The sequence below is a fragment of the Delphinapterus leucas genome, chromosome 4 (assembly GCF_059928025.1).
Source record: "Delphinapterus leucas isolate spDelLeu-1000000601 "Yukka" chromosome 4, BTC_Dleu_Yukka2, whole genome shotgun sequence".
NCBI lineage: Eukaryota > Metazoa > Chordata > Mammalia > Artiodactyla > Monodontidae > Delphinapterus > Delphinapterus leucas.
In genome coordinates this window covers 82,946,172-82,970,609 of record NC_143132.1, presented here as the reverse complement: position 1 = coordinate 82,970,609, position 24,438 = coordinate 82,946,172, and the positions used below count along the sequence as shown (strand labels likewise).

Here is a 24,438-nt window from a genome sequence, read left to right as displayed (position 1 = left end):
CAGGTAAGCAAACCCTTCTTAGGGTTTAGTAGACATGCTCGAAGGTTTTTGAAGAGCAACGTTGCTTATAAAACCTTCTAATGGCCTGATTGGGTAGGGTGAGGGGTGAGTGTGAGGGGTCCTAGGTCCAGAATGATGGTCTCCTAAGGCAAAGAAGCAGGAAGGAGGAAGCTCAGACCCAGAGGGAAGCGGTAGGGGTGGAGACGGCCGGAGAGGGAGGGAACCACAGCAGCCGATAACATCCCCATTTCTTCCTAAGACAAAGGCGTCTCTCCCGTAGGAGCCTTAGAGAGAAGTCTGGGGCTGCCCAGTCTTTGGGGTAGAGGGACTATCAACTCTGGCTCTGGGGACAGACATTGCTGTCTCTCTCTGGCTCCTGCCTGACCCCCCTGGGGATTTGTACCCTCCCTCACCTCTAGCTCTGAAACAAATACTTCCTCAGCCCTGCTGGCAACTCAGCTCCCCTTGAGTCTGACACAAGGTGGCCCATCTTCCTGAGACTTGACTTCTGGGCGTCTGGGATGTATTACTTGGGTCCAGCTCTCTCAGTGACATGTTGGATGGAGGGCCCAGGGTGACCGAGACAGGGCGGCACCTGGCAGCCAGCTAGGGGAGCCGGGAACCTGGGTTTCTATGAAGGCCTTTTCCTGCACAGAGGTGCTTTCTCTCTCAAAACTCTGACCACCATGGGGTAATGTTTACGAGAGAGAATTAAGAGAAGAAAAGCAGGATTCAATAATGTGAATACTATTGTGAGTTTAGCAATCGACACAGAAGGAGAGAAATGCACCGACACACCCAGAAGGATTATCCTGGGTAGTACTATTGTGGGAGATTTGTCTTCTCTCTACTTTTCCATATGTTCCAGGTTTTCTACAGTGAACAAATATTACTTTTTTAAGGAAAAAAATGTTGATTTTAGAAAATGTTCATCTGAAAACTTGCAAACAATAATAAAAATGTTAACATATATTTAAAAGATGGGAAGGAAAAAACCCCTCCAAGTTCACTTTGCTTCATTGTGGGTAGAATGTCACCTGACTCTCCAAATACGAAGTCTGCACCCGCCCCCGCCCCCAGTCTCCCTGTTCCCCTTGCCCTGTTTATTCTTCTTCATGCTGTTTATTATGACCTGATATATCTTATGCCTATAGAATTGTCTCTTTTCTGCCTTCCCCGCTAGCATGGAAGCGACACAAGAACAAGGGCTCTCTCAGTTCTGTTCATCTCCGCAGCCCAGAGCAGACCTGGCATTAAAAAAGTCTGAGCCCAGTACGTGTTTGTCGACTGAACAAATGGTCAGCCTGTGAGCGATTTTAATTTTCTTCTTCATACATTTCTGAGATTTCAGCTGTTTTCCAATGAACTTTTATTACTTTTATGAGCAGAAGAAAAATGAATCAATATTATTTTTTCCTCCATGGAAATAGCACAATGGAGTGACATCTCAATTATGATATTTGGGAGTGAGCTTCTTTTATAATGAAGCTGGCATTCTTTTAAGCCTCAAAAACACATTTGAAATCCGCTGGTGTGAGTCATATGTCTGCCTGGCCAGATCCCTGCTGAGCTGGATGAGAGCACAGATGTGTAGATAAAGCTGCTCCTTGTCTGCAGGGCCACCAAAGGTACACAAGGCTAACTGTGCGAATTTGCTCCCCACAAGGCTAGCTGGAAGCCTGTGCTCTGTGTGTCTTTCCCTCTTTCCCCATCTGCTCACCTTTGGTCAGTAGGTGCAGAGGCACATTTGCCAACAGGGTTCCTGAAATTAGATCTAGTCCACCTGAATTAGATTTCCTGAATTAGGTACTTGCCCTCTCCTCAGTGGGGTCCCTGCTCCCCTGGGAAGATAAGATGGGGCTCGTCTGGTTCCAGCTCTTGAAGCTTCTGGGGAATAATGAGGCATCTTTTGTCCTCTAACATCTGGAGGCTACCCCTTCAGGATGGGTCTGCCAGCCCCTTTCTTCTCCCCGTTCCTTCCCTTGCTCCCCTTCTCTCTCTATCTTAACCATTTGCCTCGCAGCTCCCAGAACCTGTTTTCTATGCTCAGGAACATGGTTTCTTCTTCTTTTTAAATCTATTCACTTATTTTTGGCTGCCTTGGATCTTCGTTGCTGTGCGCGGGCTTTCTCTAGTTGTGGCGAGTAGCAGGGGCTACTCTTCGTTGTGGTGCGTGGGCTTCTCATTGCGGTGGCTTCCCTTGTTGCGGAGCATGGGCTGTAGGTGTGCAGGCTCAGTAGTTGTGGCGCGCAGCCTTTTGGCCTTAGTTGCTCTGCGGCATGTGGGATCTTCCCGGATCAGGGCTCGAACCCGTGTCCCCTGCATTGGCAGGCGGATTCTTAACCACTGCACCACCAGGGAAGCCCCCTTCTTCTTGTTCTTCTTCCCTGCCCACCACCAGTTTTAAGAACTGAAGCAGTCTCAGTAACCTACCTCTCCCTCTATGTTCCCACCATCCTCCACTTTTCTTTAGCGGCCTTACTGCTCACAGATCCCTTTCTCTCTAAGCTCAGGCCTCCACTAAATGCCTTGGTCCCCCTTGCTCTCTCCAGAATCTGCTGCCGGCTATACCAGCCCTGCCCCCTTTCCCCTCAGGGCCGAAGGGAATAGAGTCACTTTTGTTTTTAAACAAGTTCTCCATCCTCCTATAATTAACATAGAAAACAGAAACAAAAAGAACCGAAAAATGAAGGCATCTGAAATCCTCACAATATACAAATGTGGAGGAGAGCCACTATGATGGACTCTTTCTTTCTCTCTTTCTCTTACATTCAACTCTCCAGCCTCAGGCACAAATGCACACAGCCTTCCCCCCCACCTCCCGCAAAAGACCCAACTCTGTTCCTACTCCCATCCACAGCTTTAAATGGATCTTGGGTGTGCAGGCTGGATTAATTATGACCTTGGATCATGACAAACTCTCATTGTTGGTCCATGATTGGTCTTTCATTTTATTTACTTATTGATATGCCCATGAACCTGCTACTAGTTTTCAGAACTAAAACATTTTCAGTAACCTACATCTACCTCTGTGTTCCCACCATATTTTATTCTGTTGCCCCCTTCACTCGTCCACCCCTGTGGGGTTCATCTTCTTGAATTGTGTGTTTATTATTACCATACTTTTATTTATTTATTTTAAGATTTTTTTTTTTTGATGTGGACCATTTTTTTTTTTGCTTCTCTTTTATGTTTTGGTCTTTTTTTTTTTTGGCTGCGAGGCATGTGGGATCTTAGCTCCCCAACTAAGCTGGGACCGAACCTGCAACCCCTGCATTGGAAGGTGAAGTTTTAACCACTGGACCACCAGGGAAGTCCCTATTATTATCATACTTTTAAAAGTAGCTGTATCCCAACTTTTGGGAAAGGTCAAGGATAGACAATCTACTTTTTCAGAAGAACAATAAGAAAGGGAGACTCGGGACTTCCCTGGTGGCTCAGTGGTTAAGACTCTGCGCTCCCAATGCAGGGGGCCTGGGTTTGATCCCTGGTCAGGGAACTAGATCCCACATGCATGCTGCAAATAAGAGTTCACATGCCACAACTAAGGAGCCCAGGTGCCGCAACTAAGGAGCTGGTGAGCCTCAACTAAGACTCGGCACAACCAAATAAATAAATAAATTGTTTTTTAAAAAAGGGAGATTTTCCTACCAGATATCAGTAATGCAATGGGGCTGGGAAGACTGGGTTATCCATTCAACTCATGTTCATCTCCTCCCGTTCCCCCTTCCCATACCTCCTCCTGCATTCCAGAAGCAGCCAGAGGAGAAGCCCTCTAATCCCCTCAGAGAGGCCTAGAAACCATACTCACAGCGTAAGCTAGACAGACAGGAAGGCTGATAGATTGACAGCATAGAAAAACCATCCCTGTAATAGCTGGCAGGTTTATCTGAGGACAAGGAACATGGCTCCTGAGATAGGAATTACACTGTGGATCCCAGGACACTGCAGTGTCACTCACCTAGCGGGCATCCTCACAGAGTTATTTATGGGAACAAGACAAAGCACAGCTGGGGAGAGAGGACAGTCTTTAGATTAGATGTCTCCATCCTGTAGCACAGCCTCTGCCCTGAGCATCTCAAGCTCTCTGTTTCTGTCACCTGTGAGGCACGGCTGGTATCTGGCCCCTGGAAGTCCCACCCAGGAGGAGTAGCAACAGTGCCAGAGGCTGCAGAGGCCATAGACAGCGGCCAGCACAGCAGCCCCTAAGCCCAGCTGCCAGAAGAACAAAGTAGTGAGAAAGGCGAGGTCCGTGGGGCTGTCTGCCCACTAGGGCTGCCCAGAAAGTGGGGCATACAGTATCGAGGTCACCTGCAGCAGCCAGGAGCCAGACACCAGCATAGCCAGGCCTTGAGCACCCAGAGTGGGACCCAGACCTCGACGATGAGCACCAGGGCCAGCAGGAAGGCAGGCAGCGTCAGCATGGTGTGCACTCGTGTCTCCAGGGCGTTCCTGTGCTCGATGTGGGCCACCGTTTCCAGCAGCTTCACAACCAGGGCCAAGGCTGTGGCCGCCCGCTCCAGCTTCATGCTCCACTGAGTCAGCCATGCCTGGCTTGTGAGCTCCACCAGGTCACTGACAGGAAGAACCCAAAGATGGTGGCACGCTGCCACGCACTGTGATGCTGGAAAGGCCACCGAGGATCCTCCCAGTCTATCAGGGGGAAACAGCTGGTTCCAGGTGGGAAGAAGAACTGTCCCAAGATCAGCGTCTTGCCGGTGCCCATTGTCACCATTCCCTCTGCACATACCCGCTGCCACCACCTCTGGCCTTGCTTGTCCGTGGCGGCGAGTGGGGGGAAGAGGAGCTCCTGGCTCTGCGAGAGGGCCTGGGACACAATCACTGTACAGTAGAGCCCACTGTGATAGATGAGCAGCGCCAGAGCCAGGTGTCCCGAGAGCGTGCCCATGCCTCGGCCAGCAGCCCGCTCGGGAGTGGGGGCCTGGGGCACGCGAGGGGACTCTCCCCACCTCTCGACTGTCAGAACAGGCCCTGCTGGCCCCTCCTCTGTTGCCCACACAGGGGGAGGGCACAGGCCCCACGTGGGCCTACGTCATTTTTAGGTAGCTGAGAGCTGGCCGGGCTCCTCCCTGATGGCAGGGCTCCAGGACAGGGCGGTACCACTACAACACAAAACACTCTGCTCCCTTCCTAAGCCCTGAGCCTTTGTCCCACCGTTAGAAGAATGCATATGAAGTACTTGGCGCCCTGGAAGTACAGTAGATGATACTTATTGTCAGTTATTATTAGTCCAAGTCGAACACCCCAGGTTTCACCAGCCAGTGAATACAAACCCAGGCTCACTACCATCGATGGCCAAGTTCTCCACTCTTACCCGAGCCCCTGTGCGCTTGCCCTTCCCCAGGTCTTTCAGTGGCTATAAGGGAAGAGCTGTGGCTGAGGTTCTGCATGTTGCTTTCTGCTGCACCACCTGCACCGGCGCTACTTCTGAGCCTTGATTCTGCAGCTGCAGGCCCTGACAGCTCTGGCTGGGCTGCCCTGCCAAGGCACAGTGGTGGTGACAGAGCCGCTGACACTCAGCTCCTCCTGCCCTGAGACGCCACGGCCTGTCTTTCTGCACCATCCCCTGCCCTCTGTCCTGGCCACTGGGTATTGGCTCTGCCTTGTTGCTTCTTCCCTGGACACTCCCCTACCCCTGCTCTGAGCAAGGCCCTGCCTGGAACAGACACTCTCTTTGGGTTCTTGACATGTAGCAAAGGAGAACTACAAGTGTGTAGAACCTCACAATAGGGGTGGAGAGGACAACACCGAGGCCAGTAGAGATTGGGGCAAGTGGGGGAATCAAGGAGGAGGTGGCATTTGAATCGTGTCTTGATGGTTTAGACATTGCAAGTGGAGGGCCCTGGGGTGGGAAATACAAGAGGAAAGGGTAGGTTCAGGGGCTGAAGCAGGGAGATGGGGGGCAGGGCAGAAGGGGAGAATAGACCGGCAGGTCTGGGCAGCCAGGGGTGGGTGGGGGCTTGGGGGGGCTTAACTATTGGACCACCCATTTCTATGGGACAAAGAGTCCCAGAGCTTGGGACTGAGAGGTGACCTGGGCAGGGGCTGTGAGCTGCCCACTGGGAAATGCCTGGTAGCCTCTGCTGGTATTGTCTCCTGTACATGTGCATCAGGTAGACAAGAGGATAAGTGATGTCCAGTGGTGTGAGGGGCCTGGGCTGGGGAGAAGAGACCAGAGGTCAAGGGAAAGAGGAGATTGGGGGAGAAAGAAAAAGCACGTGGATCGGTCTCTTTTGGGGGCAGGGGAACAGCCAACTGGATGCCCAAGCCAGAAACCAAGGCATCGTCCTGGTCTCCTCCCTTCATCCAGCCCCACAGTCAGTCCCTTACCACGTCCAGCCAGTTCCTCCTCCTGCAGAGGTAGACTTTCCTTTTCCTCTGACCACCCCGCCTCGGCTCTCTGCTGGCCCATGTCCTCTCTACCTCCTGGTTTCTCTTTTCCATACGGCTGCCAGAATACCAATATTCACACCTGATCGTGTCATTTTCCTGATGAACATTCTTCAGGGGTCTTGTGCCGGCTGTAGGCTGGAGTTCTGTGGCCAGGCAAACAAGGTCCTGTGTGACCTGTCCCCTTCGATCACTCGTGCCTGCATTCCCCCACCTGCCAACATTATGATTCAGCTTCTCTGGATTCTCTGTATTTTTCTAGAACATGCCCATGCTCTGCATTGCCTTGGTCTTTGACCATTTGGTTCCCTCTCTCTGCAATATCCCCTCCCACCTTATCTTCGTGGTAAACTTCTACCCAACACCACTTTATTAACCAGAGAAGCAACTCTATGTTTTGACTCTACTCTGCACAGCCTCACACAAAAACAGTTCTCAGGCTGTCTTGTCATCATCTCTGCTGTGCTGGGAGATGCTCCTCTCAGATACCTCTTCCAGAAAGGACTCGCTGCCCAGCCGCCAAGCATTTGGTGAGCTAACAACTTCAGTTGTAGCCTCCTTCAGGGTCAACCTCGGTTTTCCAGCTGAGGGCACATCCTTTCAGGGTGGCCTCCAACTAGCAACCCGACCAGGTGGTGTCATAAGGGCCCGGCCATTTCCCGCCAGCGCTGGATTCTCTAATGGGTGACATGTGCTCCGGAGCTCCCTGGTGGGCAGGCAGAGACCTCAGCAGGCCTGCATCATAGCTGGAGAATTCTCCCTGCTCACTCCAGCTTTTGCCTTTTTCTTTTCCCAAGTCCTACTCGCCAATAAAACTTTTGGACTCCTAACTCCATCTCAGCATCTGTTTTCAGGAGTGGTCCAAAAGATTAGTCAGTAAGATGGAGTTTGGGGACTGATCACACCATCACCCAGCTGGCAATGAGGACCACATCCCAGGACAGCCCCCAGCTCGGGCTGGTATTCCCACTGTTAAACATTTCACTGGTGGTGACTTGGGAAAATGTGCAGGTAGAGAATAACGAACTAGCCTGTGTGATGATCAGGCATTTAAAAGGTATGTGTGTGTATGTAATTGTACACACATGCCTGCACACACATGCGTGGATAGATGGGAATGAATAGTTGGGTCGATAACCCACAGACACATAATGAAAAGCTGAGGGCAATTAACAAACAACTGAAAACAAGTGTGAGAGCCTGAGGGTTTCTTTGGCATCTTACAAAGAATCCTTCATCTCACACAGTGGGTGAAGAAAAAAGAGCTGGAGTTGAAGGTCAGGATTTAATAGAGAGGCTGAGTGGTATAATATAGCTCCAAATATGGTTGAATCCTGACCCAAGGCAGGTCTGTGGGACCATGACACATTGGTTGGATACCCTGGAAGACACCGAATCCCTGAACTTCTGCCTCTGAGTGGTGTGGCCGGTGATATCACCAGTGAATCCTGTGATTATGCCTTGCTTCCTTTGCTGTAAGGGAATTCCCTGGTTGGATGTTGTATTGACTATATTTTCTCATTTCCTGTATTCTTGATCCTCTGGCATTTGGGGCCTTGATGTTGGAGAGACTGCCCCTCCCAGGGCTCACAAATTCCTAGAGATAGCAAACAACTTCCTTGCAAGTGCGCTTTTGATATACGAACCGACCAATCCAGAGCTCATCTCCAACTAGCTCTTTTATCAAACTTTCACATACCTTGTTCCAAATCACCCCAGGGTGAGGTACCAATTATTAACTAGGGTCCAACTCTATAGCTCAGAGCCCAAGGAAGCCATTCAAACTATCCAGTCCTAAACTGACTCAGAGTACCGCCCTGCCTTGCCCATTCCTTCTCACAAGAACCCTGATAAAGGCTCAAGCTACGCTCTGCCCCTCTTCTGCATCCTGAACAACACTGGTCCTTCCCTAGGTGGTCCTGTGTGGCACGGCATGGAAGGCCCCTGTTTCTAGAAATCTGTGAGTATAAATTTCTTCCTTCATGACAATCATTTTCACGTCTGCATGTCTCACCATACACGATGAAAATAAATCTTGGGTACAGTTTTAGAACAGATGCGTGCTGTACGGGATTCAGCATCTGTGAATCAGGCATTCCATAACCACTAGTGCTGGCTGAGACCTTATGGGCATGAAAGGCAAACCTACACCTAGACTAGATGTCTATCCCTGTGAAAATGAACTGTTGACCCTTGAGGATAGAAGGGACCCGAGGTAGTCAACGTGCTACCATGTGGCTGGTTGGTCTCTTCATGGAAGAGCACACACGGGGCTTAGCACTGGTCTGTGTTGCTGGCCATCTGGACATTCAGAAGCAGCAGCAGCTAGATTGTCCTTGTTAAGTGTGAATCCGTGCTGTTGGGCCCTTGCATAGCCTCTGTCTCTGCCATCACTGTTACTTTGTTCATGTGTCCATCGTGCTGGCAATGGGGTGGCCACCGATAAAAGCTGCCTGAGTCATTTTGTTTACATGGTGCCCCTTCCATGGTGGATGCTTTCTTGGACCAGTCCTGGTACCAAGTGTTACAGGTTGGGCTCTCCAGGAAGCAGTTGTTGAGACAGAGTTAGGCATGCAGAGTTAGGTGCAGGGGTTTCATTGGAGGGTAACAGCTGTGACAGGAAAGAGGGCAGTATTGAGCAGGGGGGGCCGTCAGATGGAAATGCAAATATGATAAACTGCCACCCAGTGGGGCAGCTCCAGAGCAAAGACTGGTCCAAAGCTAGGCCCTGTGCCGGCCCCCTGCTCAGTTATGGGCTGGGGCCCACGCCGATGAAATGAGCAGCTGGAGATGGTCAGCAATCACACTCCTCCCAGCTGGTCAGCACGTCTTTTCTTGAAGGAGGATCTGAATGGTGCATTTCCTTGTTTCCAGAAGCTCAGACTCCTCAAGAACCAGGGCTTGGGTCATACCACAGGTAAACCACTGAGACCGCAGAGGTGGTAGCTGAGGGCAAGAGGAATTTAGAATGCATGGTAGAGGAGGGAGGCGATGGGTACAAGCTGTGGCCCCAAGACCACCTGCAGTGAATAAGGTCTCTGTTTCATCCCCCTAACTTCCCTCTTGTAGAGTTTCCTGAAAGAAGACAGGCCCCCAGAGTCTGCCCCATGTGTGTGGAAAAGCAGGTCCACGCAGCGCAAGGCATGCACTGTGGCAGGCACAGAGCGGCACTGCCTGCTTCTCTCCTTCGAGAAGCTTCGAGGATTGAGGTGAGCTTACAGCCTCAGCGCCTGGGTCCACATTCAAGGTCAGTTTCAGTTTTTGAGCTGAGCCCAGCCAATGTGAGTGTGACCATGGCATAGGGCCTGGCTATTCCTGCCCAGTGAGGGACTCTGAACAGGAAACCTTGGACATCTTTGTTCCAGAGCTCCCGTGGGGCTGGTGGAAACTGACATGCCTGCGTCGCCATGGCTGTCCACCCCGTCCTTCTTCCTCCCCCTTCTTTCATTGCGTTCACCCTGGTGGACTTTGGTTCCTCCCAGATCGGTCAGCCTCTGCTTCTCAGAGAACTCCAATGTCACAGAGGCCACTTGGGGTGGAACTAGTTAAATAAGAACAGCCAGAGGGTACTTTTGTGAGATTGTGATTCTCAGGGACAGCTTCAGGCTAGAGGAGGTTGGCCACCAGGTGGGGCCTCTGCAGTGTGGACTCCATCTGGGCCTGGCTCCCTCCCCACCAGACTTTCCCCTGCTCTCCTGAGGGTCGGGTGAGGAAAGAGAGATTCTGGATTAGGTGCCAAGGACTGGGATAGGAAGAGGCCAGGAGAGTCCCAGCACCTCCCAAACAGGAGCTGTGGTCCAGAGAGCAGCTGGTGCCACGGAGGGACTGACAGCAGGAGACAGCGTTTCATAGAGTGCTGGGGGCAAGGGGACCCTCTGTGGTCTGGCTGATGAGAACTTTCTAAATAAGTGTTTTTATTGCAGTATAATTGATATGTAAAATTATATTAGTTTCAGGTGTACAACATAATGATTCAATATCTGTATATATTGCAAAATGATCACCAGAATAAGTTTAGTTAACATCCATCACCACACAGTTACAAAAATTGTTTTCTTGTGATGAGAACTTTGAAGATCTACTCTCTTAGCAACTTTCAAATATACAAGACAGTGTTATTAACTATAGTCACCATGCTGTACATTACATCTCAGGACTTATTTTATATCAGAGGTCTTTATGGCTACAGAGCGGGGCTCCTGGAGGGAGAAGAGAGCAAGGAATCAAACTGCCTCTTTCAGCCTCTCCAGGCAAAGCACAGATACACCATGAGGGACTGGGGGTCCCTACCAATAGCCACACCCCGGCCACCCTATGTAATCATTGTCATCATATGTTCTATTAGGGGAAATCACGTGAAACTGCCATTTTTGTAAGTCAAAACACAGTGAAATACTGGCAGTTTTACTTGGTCCAATTTAATATAGAGAGTTGAATTGAAGTTAGGGGTATATATATTTATTCCCAGCGTAGGTCTCTATTTATGGACCTTCCCGTAACCACTATTCCTGGAGCCTCCTACTGGTCAGGCATCAAACAGAAGGCTTTCTGTGCATTCTCTGATTCTGTACTCACGGCAGCCCAAAGAGGTTGTACAATTATTATCCTTGTTTTTCAGATGAAGAAAGAGAGGCACAATCAAGTAGCATGCCTGGGGACAGAAGTAGGAGGTAGACCTACATCTGTCTGACCTGTAAACCCATGTTCTCGACCCCTGCACAGACTGCCCTGTCAAAGTCCTCTGCGGCCTCCAGGGGGTGAAGTGGGATTGGGGACTGGACATTTGAGTGGAAGAACTATTCAGAGAGCTCTATACCAAGTGGCCCCTATGCAACCATTAGGGTCAGATATGTATAGACTTCGTGTTGTTGAAAGCTTAAAAAGTTTGTGGGACCCTCTTTTGGAAAAATAATACCAAAAATATCTTACTTTTGTAGATTTTGCCTAAATATGTGTCCATATGAACATTTTGCTAAGGCCTCTCCCCTGGCCTTAGAAGGAACTTGTGCAAGGGAAGAGTGCTGAAGCTAAGCTTCGTTATCAAGGTTCTGATGCCCAGAGGGGTGCGACGGGAAGCAGCTGCCCTCACAGAACAGGCCTGGGCGGGCAGGGGCTCTGTCTGGCACGGACAAAGAAAGTCCAGCACACCTGTAAGTTCCACCCAGGAGCCAGGGAGATTGTATAAACGGAGATCCAGGTGGCCTGTGTCTTTTACACAGGCCAGACTCTGAAAAGGGGGTCCAGCGTCTGCGGGGTAGGGGTGGGGTGGGATGGGGTGGAGGATGTGTGTGGAAAGCCCTACACTGTGTTGGCATTTCTTTGGCTGAGAGCACTGCAGCTCCCACTTGTGGCCACTAGGGGGAGATGCTCCTCTGGGAACTGTTTGCGAAGAGCCTCGCTCTCCCAGTCCCCGTTCCAAGGCACTCAGAGTCCCTGGGCCACTCACACGGTCATCATCAGGCCCAGTTCTGCTGAGGAGGCCTCGTCTGCATCTTGTGGCCTCCTGTTTCAAGGAACAACTCACAGGGGGAGGGGCTACAAAGACGGAAGGAACGTATGGATTCTCCCTGGATGATGTGAAGGAGGAACATTTTCTTCCCTAAGGAGCCCCTGACCTTTTACAAAATTCCATAAGTTAAAACTTAGTTAAATGTTTAAATTAGAAAAATAGAAAATTCAATCTGTGTTTAACTCAAGTTTAAGAATAAGAAACATTAAACTTTTGTGTAGGTACATCTGGATTCTGTGCTGTAATTTGGGGAGGAAGACGTCCAGGCTCCCAGGAGGGCCATGTGCTGCATGGGGTCTGTCTCCTCACAGCTATGAGCTCCTGGAAACCACTAATGGTCTTTGTTCACTTGATAGCCCCTGACCCAGCACACTAGGTCTTGATCAGTGTTTCCAGGATGAACAAGGGATCAGAGAAAAAGGGGACAGAAAATGGGAGGGAAGGAAACGATGAGATAAGGACAGAGAGACAGAGACTGACTATAGCTTATTCAAAAGAACTTTATGTATATTTTGCAGGACTTTAGAAATAAAGAAGAGACAGGGATATAAAGATGAATAAGTTGGTATTCCTGCTCTCTAATGATTCAGTTTCTTATGAAAAAGAAAGATATGCCAGTAACAGTGGTGTTGGACAAAGTATAGGGGCCTTCCCCAGGGAGACCTTTTGGTATGAGGTGCACTCTGTCAGTGGCTGTGAGCATCAAGCTATCTGGTCAAAATGTTCAGAACCTTGCTTGACATTTGGTTCTTTGTAGGTGACATGTCAGTGTGTTTGCTTATATCTTTGGAATCTTTTAACCATCTCTGTATCCCCAGCATCTTGAACTTCCACAAAAATGATGTAAGTATGACTCCGTGGAGTTATTTTTCATTCATTGTTCTGGGATCTTGGATAGAAGTCAAATGTTCTTCAGCTCTAGGAAATTTTCTTGTTTTATTTTTTGAAAATACTCCCCCCCCCCATGTTTCTATTTCCAGTTTCTAGGGCTTTTATTAGTCAGATGTTGGAATCCTGGACTGATCCTCTATAGCTCTTATCTTTTCTCTCACACTTCCTATTTTGTTGTTTTTTACATCTATTTCTGATCCACTGGTCCTTCTATTGGAATTTTTTTTAATGATGAAATTTTTAATTTCTAAGAGTGTTGTCTTGTTAATGGAATTTTCTGGTTTGAGAGTAGCTTGTTCTTTTTTATGCTTATAATAGTGTCTCAAGTTTCCCTGAGGATACTGTATGTGTGTGTGTGTGTTTTTTTTTTCTTTTTTCTTTTGGCTGTGTTTGGTCTTCGTTGCTGCGCGCAGCCTTTCTCTGCTTGTGGCAAGTAGGGGCTACTCTTCATTGCGCTGCATGGGCTTCTCATTTCAGTGGCTTCTCTTATTACGGAGCATGGGCTCTAGGCCCGCGGGCTTCAGTAGTTGCAGCATGTGGGCTTATTAGTTGTGGCGCACGGGCCTAGTTGCTCCGCGGCATGTGGGATCTTCCTGGACCAGGGATCTAACCCGTGTCGCCTGCACTGGCAGATGGATTCTTAACCACTGTGCCACCAGGGAAGTCCCTGTATGTATATTTTCTCTTGTTCCCTGAGTTAGCCTTGTTTTCTCCAAGGTCATTTTTCCTGTTTTATTTTTCTTTCAACTTTTTATTTAAAAAATGTTCAACTTACATATAAGTTGAAAGAAGAGTGCACTGAATGCTCATATATCCTTTCCCTAACCATCAATCATTAACATTTTGCCACATTTGCTTTCTCTCTATTTCTAGTTTTTTGTTTTTCTGAATCATTTGAAAATAATTGTAGACATCATGACATTTTAGTCCTAAATACTTCAGCATATATTTCTTCTAAGAATAAGGACATTTTCCGACATACCTCAAGATCATTACCACACTCCAAACGTCTAACACTAATTGAATAATATCTTCTGATATCCAGTTCATATTTAAATTCTACCATTTGTGCCCAAACTTACTTTAATAGCATTTTTTTTTTTTTAGATCCAGGATTGGGTCAAGAGTCACATATTACAATTAGTTATTACGTTTCTTTATTCTCTTTTAACTTAGAACAGTTCTCCCTTACAAATTTTTTGGGTAGCTTTCACGGTACTGACTTTTTGAAGAGCTTGGGCTAGCCATCTTATGGAATGTTCTGCACTCTGCATTTTTCTGATTATGTTAAACAGGTTAAACATTTTTGGCAAGTACACTCCCTAGGTAATTTTATGCACTTAAGATTGCATCTCCTTGTTTCATTGTGATTAGATTTAGCTTACACATCCTGGGTACTAATAATATACATGTGACATTGTGTTCTTTTCAGGACATCACATTTAAAGGCACACATGCTCACTTGCCCATCGCTGGTGATGTTGATTTGGATTACCCAGTCAAGTTGTTGTCTGCTTTATCAACTTGTTTTTTCCTTGCAATTAATAAGCCATCTTTGTGGAGAAATTTTAAAACCTTGTAAATATCCTGCTCCTTATCAACTTCCCTATAGATTTAGCACCTATTTTCCTGAGCCAGTTTTTTTACTATGATGATTGCAAAATGATGATTTTCAAACTTAACCATTCCCTCCACATTGATCAGTACTTCCTGGCTCTATAAGATGTCCCAGGTTCATATCGTACTTTCCATGTCCTAGTCCTGGAATCAGTTATTTCTCCAAGGAGTTCTGGTTCCTTTTATTGGTTGCCTTTACTGTTGGAGGATATTTTCACTGCATGAATTGTAGTTATAGGTTAGCAGTTTTTTCCCCTTCAGTATTTTAAAGATGTCGTTCCATTGTCTTCTGGTTTGCGTTATTTCTAAGTCAACGTTTTATCATTGTTTAATTTTTTTTTCATTTTTCTCTGCCTTTAAGATTTTTCTGTTTATCTTTGGTTTTTAGCATTTGAGCTTCTTGGATCTGTGGGGTGATATTTTCTCATAATATCTGAGATGTTTGAAATGTTTCAGCCATTATTTTTTCAAATATATTTTTGCATGCTATAATATCTCACCTCTCCTGGGACTTCAGTTACATGTGTTAGACTACCTAATATTGTCCTACAGGTCACTAAGGCTCTGGTCAATTTTTGCATTTTTTTTTCTCCTGTGATTCACTTTGGACAGGTCTATTGACTTGCCTTCAAGTTCACTGATCTTTTTTTTCTGCAGTGTCTAATCTGCCCTCAACGCATTTGGCAAATTTTTTATTTCTGATATTGTATTCTTCAATTCTAGAATTTCCATTTGATGCTTTTTAATAGTTTCCCTTTACTTACTGAATTTCCCCAACTGTTCACTCACTATGTTCGGTTTTTCCCTTTAAATCCTTAAACATTTTTTTACAAGTTTTGTTGTATTTTATTTATGTATTTATTTACTTTTGGCTGTGTTGGGTCTTCATTTCTGTGCGAGGGCTTTCTCTAGTTGCAGCGAGTGGGGGCCACTCTTCATCATGGTGCGCAGGCCTCTCACTGTCGTGGCCTCTCTTGTTGCGGAGCACAGGCTCCAGATGCGCAGGCTCAGTAGTTGTGGCTCATGGGCCTAGTTGCTCCGCGGCATGTGGGATCTTCCCAGACCAGGGCTCGAACCTGTGTCCCATGCATTGGCAGGCAGATTCTCAACCACTGTGCCACCAGGGAAGCCCCCTTAAACATTTTTATAATGGCTTTTTAAAAGCCTATGTCTGTTAATTCCAACATCTCCTATCATGTTGAGTTTGTTTCTCTTAACTTTTTTTCCTTGATTTTGAATCACATTTTACTACTACTTCACCTGTCCATTGATTTTTGATTGTCATGTGTACATTGTACATTCTACGCTGTAGGAATTATGTGGCTTTAAAGTTTGTTGAGGTTCATTTTAGTAGGCAATCGATTTACTGGTGAATCAATTTGATTTTTTTCTTCAAGGCTTGTTTTAAGCCTTGTTAGGACAGGTTTAGAGTATTCCTTACTTAAGGGCTAGACTAGCTCTACTCCTAAGATGTGGCCTTTCTGAGGCCTCAATTGAACTGCACCATTGTTCAGCCACTCTGACTGGTTGGAACTGCTATGTCTCCCAGTCCTGTGAGACCGCTGGAATCTCTGTGCGGCTCCCAACTTCTCAATAGCTGTTCTTTGCCAGGCTTTGCAGACTCTCATCTCTCTATGCTCAGCTGAGCATTCAGTCAACCACTTGAGGGGACCCCCTATGCAGATTTCTGAATCTCCTTCTCTTACGGCTCTCTCCTTTTCAGTACGCTGCCTCACAAATTTCAGCTGTTTCAACAGCCCTAAAATCTAATTTCTGCCTCTTCAGCTCAATGAGCCCACTATTCTCTGCTTGGGCTCTACCTCTTTGTACTGTGGTCTAGAAACTGTCTCCAGGAAGAAAGCCAGGTTATGGTGGAGCTCATATGGGCGTTTCTTCTCTTAGGGATCACGGTTCTGTACTACCTGTTGTCCCAATATCTAAAAAAAGTTTCTTTATACATTTTGTCTAGTTTTGTAATTATTTATGGCAGGAGGGCTAGTCCAGTGCTAGTTACTCTGTCATAACCAGAACTGTTGGAAAATTTTAAATGCCAAATACAGTTTTAAAAAAGACCCCACACTTCTTGAACTTTTAATTTCTTCTTTCAGCACTGGTAAATTTGATGAACCCATCTGTTTTATGTTCCCTTTTTTCTTCCTTTTTGGTTCTTTTAGATTAATAAAATATTTTCTATAATTTCCTTTTTTTTGGCCAAATTGTCAGTCATACTTTCTTTCGCTATTTTTTTAGTTTTGCACTAATGATTATCCAATAGGATGACAACTTGATTTTCTTTACTTTGTATTTGATTTGGAAAATTTGCCAAGAGGATTTTTTTCTTTACCTTTAAAATTGTTTTCCTCTGATATATCTCAGAGTTGACTATTTTGGTCAATTTTCCTATGTACATAGGTGCATTCAACATGTAGATTTAGGCCATTTTTACTTTCAGAAAGTTTTCTGGGATTATATTTCTTTAGGGTTAAGCACTTCATATTTATTTAATTTATAATCTACTTTATGGTGGTATAACTTATATAAAATAAAATTCACCAATTTGAAGTGTGTAATTTGATGAGTTTTGACAAGTCATATATAGTTGTATAATCATTACTACAATCACTATTGGATTATAGTTTTAAATATTAGTTTCATTCCATTGTTCTGTTTTGCTTTTTCAGCAACTCCAATTATATGTATATAAATCTTTTTTGCCTATTCTCTATAGCTATCATCTTTTCTTTGATCATTTTACCTCCTTATTTATTTATTTTTCTCTTGGCTATATCTCTTATTATATTTTCAGTTGAATTTTCATCTACTTTGGGCATTTTGTGATTTAATCTTTACTTCTGAAATCTTTTAATTGAAAAAAATTTAAAGATTTTATTGAGATATAATTGACTTATAACATTATATTACCTTCAGGTGTATAACATATTGAGTTGATATTTGTATATATTTCTTTTTCTTTAAAAAAAATTTTTTTTACAGCAGGTTCTCATTAGTTATCCATTTTATACACATCAGTGTATACATGTCAATCCCAATCTCCCAATTCATCATACCACCACCACCACCACCACCATTTTCTGCCCTTGGTGTCCATACGTTTGTTCTCTACATCTGTGTCTCAATTTCTGCCCTGCAAACTGGTTCATCTGTACCATTTTTCTAGGTTCCACATATATGCGTTAATATACGATATTTGTTTTTCTCTTTCTGACTTACTTCACTCGGTATGACAGTCTCTAGAACCACCCACGTCGCTACTAATGACCCAATTTCGTTCTTTTTTATGGCTGAGTAATATTCCATTGTATATATGTACCACATATTCTTTATCCATTCGTCTGTCAATGGGCATTTAGATTGCTTCCATGTCCTGGCAATTGTAAATAGTGCTGCAATGAACATTGGGGTGCATGTGTCTTTTTGAATTATGGTTTTCTCTGAGTATATGCCCAGTAATGGGATTGCTGGGTCACATGATAATTCTATTTTTAGTTTTTTAGGGAACCTCCATACTGTTCTCCATAGTGGCTGTATCAATTTACATTCTGACCAACAGTGCAAGAGGGTTCCCTTTTCTCCACACCCTCTCCAGCATTTGTTGTTGGTAGATTTTCTGATGATGCCCATTCTAACTGGTGTGAGGTGATACGTCATTGTAGTTTTGATTTGCATTTCTCTAATAATTAGTGATGTTGAGCAGGTTTTCATGTGCCTCTTGGCCATCTGTATGTCTTCTTTGGAGAAATGTCTATTTAGGTCTTCTGCCCATTTTTTGATTGGGTTGTTTGTTTTTTTAATATTGAGCTGCATGAGCTGTTTATATATCTTGGAGATTAACCCTTTGTCCGTTGATTTGTTTGCAAATATTTTCTTCCATTCTGAGGGCTGTCTTTTCATCTTGTTTATACTTTCCTTTGCTGTGCAAAAGCTTTTAAGTTTCATTAGGTTCCATTTCTTTATTTTTGTTTTTATTTCCATTACTCTAGGAGGTGGATCAGAAAAGATCTTGCTGTGATTTATGTCAAAGAGTGTTATTCCTATGTTTTCCTCTAAGAGTTTTATAGTGTCCAGTCTTACATTTAGGTCTTGAATCCATTTTGAGTTTATTTTTGTGTATGGTGTTAGGGAGTGTTCTAATTTCATTCTTTTACATGTAGCTGTCCAGTTTTCCCAGCACCACTTATTGAAGAGACAGTCTTTTCTCCATTGTATATTCTTGCCTCATTTGTCATAGATTAGTTGACCATAGGTGTGTGGCTTTATCTCTGGGCTTTCTATCCTGTTCAATTGATCTATATTTCTGTTTTTGTGCCAGTACCATATTGTCTTGATTACTGTATCTCTGTAGTATAGTCTGAAGTCAGGGACTCTGATTCCTCCAGCTCCATTTTTTTTCCCACAAGACTGCTTTGGCTATTCAGGGTGTTTTGTGTCTCCATGCAAATTTTAAGATTTTTTGTTCTAGTTCTGTAAAAAATGCCATTGGTAATTTGATAGGGATTGCATTAAATCTGTAGATTGCTTTGGGCAGTAGAGTCATTTTCACAGTATTGATTCTTCCAATCCCAGAACATGGTATATCTCTCCATCTGTTTGTGTCATCTTTGATTTCTTTCATCAGTGTCTTGTAGTTTTCTGCATACAGGCCTTTTGTCTCCCGAGGTAGGTTTATTCCTAGGTATTTTATTCTTTTTGTTGCAATGGTAAATGGGAGTGTTTCCTTAATTTCTTTTTCAGATTTTTCATCATTAGTGTATAGGAATGCAGGAGATTTCTGTGCATTAATTTTGTATCCTGCAACTTTACCAAATTCATTGATTAGCTCTAGTAGTTTTTTGGTAGCATCTTTAGGATTTTCTATGTATAGTGTCATGTCATCTGCAAACAGTGATAATTTTACTTCTTCTTTTCCAATTTGTATTCCTCATATTTCTTTTTCTTCTCTGATTGCCGTGGCTAGGACTTCCAATACTCTGTTGCATAATAGTGGTGAGAATGGACATCCTTGTCTTGTTCCTGATCTTAGAGAAAATGCATTCAGTTTTTCACCCTTGAGAATGATGTTTGCTGTGGGTTTGTCATATATGGCCTTTATTATGTTGAGGTAGTTTCCCTCTATGCCCACTTTCTGGAGATTTCTTTTTTCATAAATAGGTGTTGAATTTTGTCAAAAGCTTTTTCTGCATCTGTTGAGATGATCATATGGTTTTTCTTCTTCAGTTTTTTAATATGATGTATCACATTGATTGATTTGCATACATTGAAGAAGGCTTGCATCCCTGGGGTAAATCCCACTTGATCATAGTGTATGATCCTTTTAAGGTGTTGTTGGATTCTGTTTGCTAGTATTTTGTTGAGGATTTTTGCATCTATATTCATCAGTGATATTGGTGTGTAATTTTATTTTTTTGTAGTATCTTTATCTGGTTTTGGTATCAGGGTGATGGTGGCCTCATAGAATGAGTTTGGGAGTATTCCTTCCTCTGCCATTTTTTGGAAGAGTTTGAGAAGGATGGGTGTTAGCTCTTCTCTAAATGTTTGATAGAATTCACCTGTGAAGCCATCTGGTCCTGGACTTTTGTTTGTTGGAAGATTTTTAATCACAGTTTCAATTTCATTACTTGTGATTGGTCTGTTCATATTATCTATTTCTTCCTGGTTCAGTCTTGGGAGGCTATACCTTTCTAAGAATTTGTCCATTTCTTCCAGGTTGTCCATTTTATTGGCATAGAGCTGCTTGTAGTAGTCTCTTAGGATGCTTTGTATTTCTGCGGTGTCTGTTGTAACTTCTCCTTTTTCATTTCTAATTTTATTGATTTGAGTCCTCTCCCTCTTTTTCTTGATGAGTCTGGCTAATGGTTTATCAATTTTGTTTATCTTCTCAAAGAACCAGCTTTTAGTTTTATTGATCTTTGCTATTGTTTTCTTTGTTTCAATTTCATTTATTTCTGCTCTGATCTTTATGATTTCTTTCCTTCTACTAACTTTGGGTTTTGTTTGTTCTTCTTTTTCTAGTTCCTCTAGGTGTAAGATTGGATTGTTTATTTGAGATGTTTGTTGTTTCTTGAGGTAGGATTGTATTGCTACAAACTTCCCTCTTAGAACTGCTTTTGCTGCATCCCATAGGTTTTGGATCATCATGTTTTCATTGTCATTTGTCTCTAGGTATTTTTTGATTTCCTCTTTGCTTTCTTCAGTGATCTCTTGGTTATTTAGTAATGCAGTTTTTAGTCTCCGTGTGTTTGTACTTTTTACGTTTTTTTCCCTTTAATTGACTTCTAATCTCACAGCATTATGGTCAGAAAAGATGCTTGATATGATTTCAATATTCTTAAATTTTTTGAGGCTTGATTTGTGACCCAAGGTGTGATCTTTCCTGGAGAATGTTCCATGTGCACTGAGAAGAAAGTGTAATCTGCTGTTTTTGGATGGAATGTCCTATAGATATCAATTAAATCTGTCTGGTCTATTGTGTCATTTGAAGCTTGTGTTTCCTTATTAATTTTCTGTTTGGATGAGCTGTCCATTGGTGTCAGTTAGGTGTTAAAGTCCCCTACTATTATTGTGTTACTCTTGATTTCTTCTTTTATAGCTGTTAGCAGTTGCCTTAGGTATTGAGGTGCTCCTATTTTGGGTGCATATATATTATAAGTGTTATATCTTCTTCTTGGATTGACCCCTTCATCATTGTGTAGTGTCCTTCCTTGTCTCTTGTAACATTCTTTATTTTAAAGTCTATTTTATCTGATATGAGAATTGCTACTCCAGCTTTCTTTGGATTTCCATTTGCATGGAATATCTTTTTCCATCCCCTCACTTTCAGTCTGTATGTGTCCCTAGGTCTGAAGTGGGTCTCTTGTAGATAGTATATATATGGGTCTTGTTTTTGTATCCATTCAGCGAGCCTGTGTCTCTTGATTGGAGCATTTAATCCATTCACATTTAAGGTAATTATAGATATGTATGCTGCTATTATCATTTTCTTAATTATTTTAGGTTTGTTTTCGTAGGTCCTTTTGTTCTCTTGTGTTTCCCACGTAGAGAAGTTCCTTTAGCATTTGTTGTAGAGCTGGTTTGGTGGTGCTGAGCTCTCTTAGCTTTTGCTTGTCTGTAAAGCTTTTGATTTCTCCATCGAATCTGAATGAGATCCTTGCTGGGTGGAGTAATCTTGGTTGTAGCTTCTTCCCTTTCATCACTTTAAATATGTCATGCCACTCCCTTCTGGCTTGTAGAGTTTCTGCTGAGAAATCAGCTGTTAACCTTATGGGAGTTCCCTTGTATGTTATTTGTCATTTTTCCCTTGCTGCTTTTGATAATTTTTCTTTGTCTTTAATTTTGGCAAATTTGATTACTATGTGTCTCGGTGTTTTCTCCTTGGGTTTATCCTGTATGGGACTCTCTGCGCTTCCTGGACTTGGGTGGCTGTTTCCTTTCCAATGCTAGGGAAGTTTTTGACTATAATGTCTTCAAATATTTTCTCGGGTCCTTTCTCTCTCTCTTCTCCTTCTGGGGCCCCTATAATGTGAATGTTGTTGTGTTTAATGTTGTCCCAGAGATGTCTTAGTCTGTCTTTCTTTCTTTTCTTTTTTTTTTTTTTTTTTTTTTGTGGACGCGGGCCTCTCACTGTTGTGGCCTCTCCCATTGTGGAGCACAGGCTCCAGATGTGCAGGCTCAGCGGCCATGGCTCATGGGCCCAGCCGCTCCACGGCACGTGGGATCTTCCCAGACCGGGGCACGAACCCGTGTCCCCTGCATTGGCAGGCGGACTCTCAACTACTGCACCACCAGGGAAGCCCTGTCTTTATTTCCTTTCATTCTTTTTTCTTTATTCTGTTTCACAGCAGTGAATTCCACCATTCTGTCTTCCAGGTCATTATCCATTCTTCTGCCTCAGTTATTCTGCTATTTATTCCTTCTAGTGTATTTTTCATTTCAGTTATTATATTGTTCATCTCTGTTTGTTTGTTCTTTAATTTTTCTAGGTCTTTGTTAAACATTTCTTGCAACCTCTTGATCTTTGCCTCCATTCTTTTTCCGAGGTCCTGTATCATCTTCACTATCATTATTCTGAATTCTTTTTCTGGAAGGTTGCCTATCTCCACTTCATTTAGTTGTTTTTCTGGGGTTTCATCTTGTTCCTTCATCTGGTACATAGCCCTCTGCCTTTTCATCTCATGTATCTTCCTGTGAATGTGGTTTTAGTTCCACAGGCTGCGGTATTGTAGTTCTTCTTGCTTCTCTGTATATATTTCTATTTGACTTTTTCTTCTATCTCTTTCCTGAGTTTGATTAACTCATTTCACATCTTGGTTTTTGTCCATTTCTATCCAGAAAATTTGAATTTTGGTGTTTTATATCTTCAAGTGTCTATTTAATAATATTTAATTTTTGTTGGATATTGTGTCATGATTTTCATCCATTTCTTCATTGTTTTGGAGGGGAATAAATTCATCAGCTGAACATATTAGACTCTCACTTATTGTTTTCTTCTCAAAGTGGCTTGGTATAGATGCTGCCTGTCATTTGTTTATTTAAAAGTGTGTTGAATTTTCCCGGCCTGCTAATAACAGGTTTTCTTTGTGGGGAGAGGTAAAGGGCTTGGGTGGTTTACTAAGATTCTTAGTTCAGGAATGCCTTCTTTTATTGATAAGTGTAGTGAAATTTCTTTAATAGATTGTGCTTTTCTGAGGGAGAGATTAGTGTGTCTTCTGATTCTGCAATTTTCTTCTGTTTCTGTAGGACTTCTGCTTTCCACCATTTCCCAGTCTCCAAGTAATGCTTCCCCCTTCTAAGCAGCCTTCCTCTCCCTAGGAGTGGAGGCTTTCCAAGACTGTTATTTTTGGTTCTGTGCATTTTTGAGCCTCTCCTAGATTCCTCAGTGGCCAGTGCTCTGGCCTGCCAGGTGGCAGACCTAATCTCAGTCTCCCTCCTGCCCTCACTCCCTTCCTTCCTTCCTTTCTACAGGTTTATTCAACACTAAACAATCTCTTCCAGATTTACTGAGGTGGCCGACCACATCCACGGCCAAACACACCTTTAAATTGGAATTCAGTTGCTGACCCAACCTGGCCTTAGCTCTCCTTTTGGCACCAGAGAGCACAATGCTTGGTCTGTAGGCTTTTCTGTCAGCTTCCCCTTGTGTGAGTCTTGCAGGTTGTTCTCCCTCCAGAACTTTGGGCTGTGACCAGTCTCAGGACGGCTGCAGTGCAGGGTGGCAGGCCCGTCCCAGGGGGCAGATGGAGGCAATCACAGAAATACTGGATACCCTTGCTGGTAAGGTACCGGTAGAAATGTCTCCAGGCAAACTCTTCCTTCCTTTAGCCTGGTGATGTAAGACAGTATGGCCTTCATGACGTGAAGACTGGGAACATTCTTGTCTGCCAGCTCAGGGTGTTTAGGCATGTGGACATCCTTTTTGGCCACCATCACTTCCTCCGTTAAAAGGAGTTCATAAATGACAAGCAGGTCCTTCTTGGGCATCAACATCACGATGGCTGCTGCATCCAGGGCTGGAGCTGAAGAAGGATTCTTAGCATTCCTCTACTCAAGATGAGACCCTCTCTTTTTGAAGTGGTGAATTTTATTCATGTTCTTCCACTGCTAGGATTCCCCTGAACCCATCCTTCTTCCCTGCAGTCTTCACCTGACTTTCCAGTTAGAGCTCTGGAGCCAGCTTTGCTGATATCATATGTTTAATTTGCCTCTTACATGTAAATTAAAGTTTGTGGAATCTCTGTCTTGTAGTTATGGTATAGATATAGATTATATGTGATTTGAGTTGCTCTCCTTGTTAGTTTGTATGGGTTTTGGTGGTTGTGTGAAGAGTTGTGGATGTAAGAAACTATCAGTATCCCATGGGAACTCAGTTGAGTCATTTTTTAAAATCTTGATTTTATTTATTTTGGAAGGCTTCCTCAAATTTATAGTGATTCTTGACTGACTGCTCCTATTTAAGAGCGTGGCACAAAAAGGATATCAGGAGCCTTGTGTGTGTG

General features: G+C 44.0%; 2 pseudogenes; both read right to left on the bottom strand.

Annotated features, from left to right (window-relative positions):
* Window positions 1-1,412: 1,412 nt before the first annotated feature.
* On the bottom strand, window positions 1,413-5,636 carry LOC149749375 (transmembrane epididymal protein 1A-like; annotated as a pseudogene).
* Window positions 5,637-16,910: 11,274 nt separating this feature from the next.
* LOC149749374 (small ribosomal subunit protein eS10 pseudogene) lies at window positions 16,911-24,067 on the bottom strand (annotated as a pseudogene).
* Window positions 24,068-24,438: the final 371 nt, after the last annotated feature.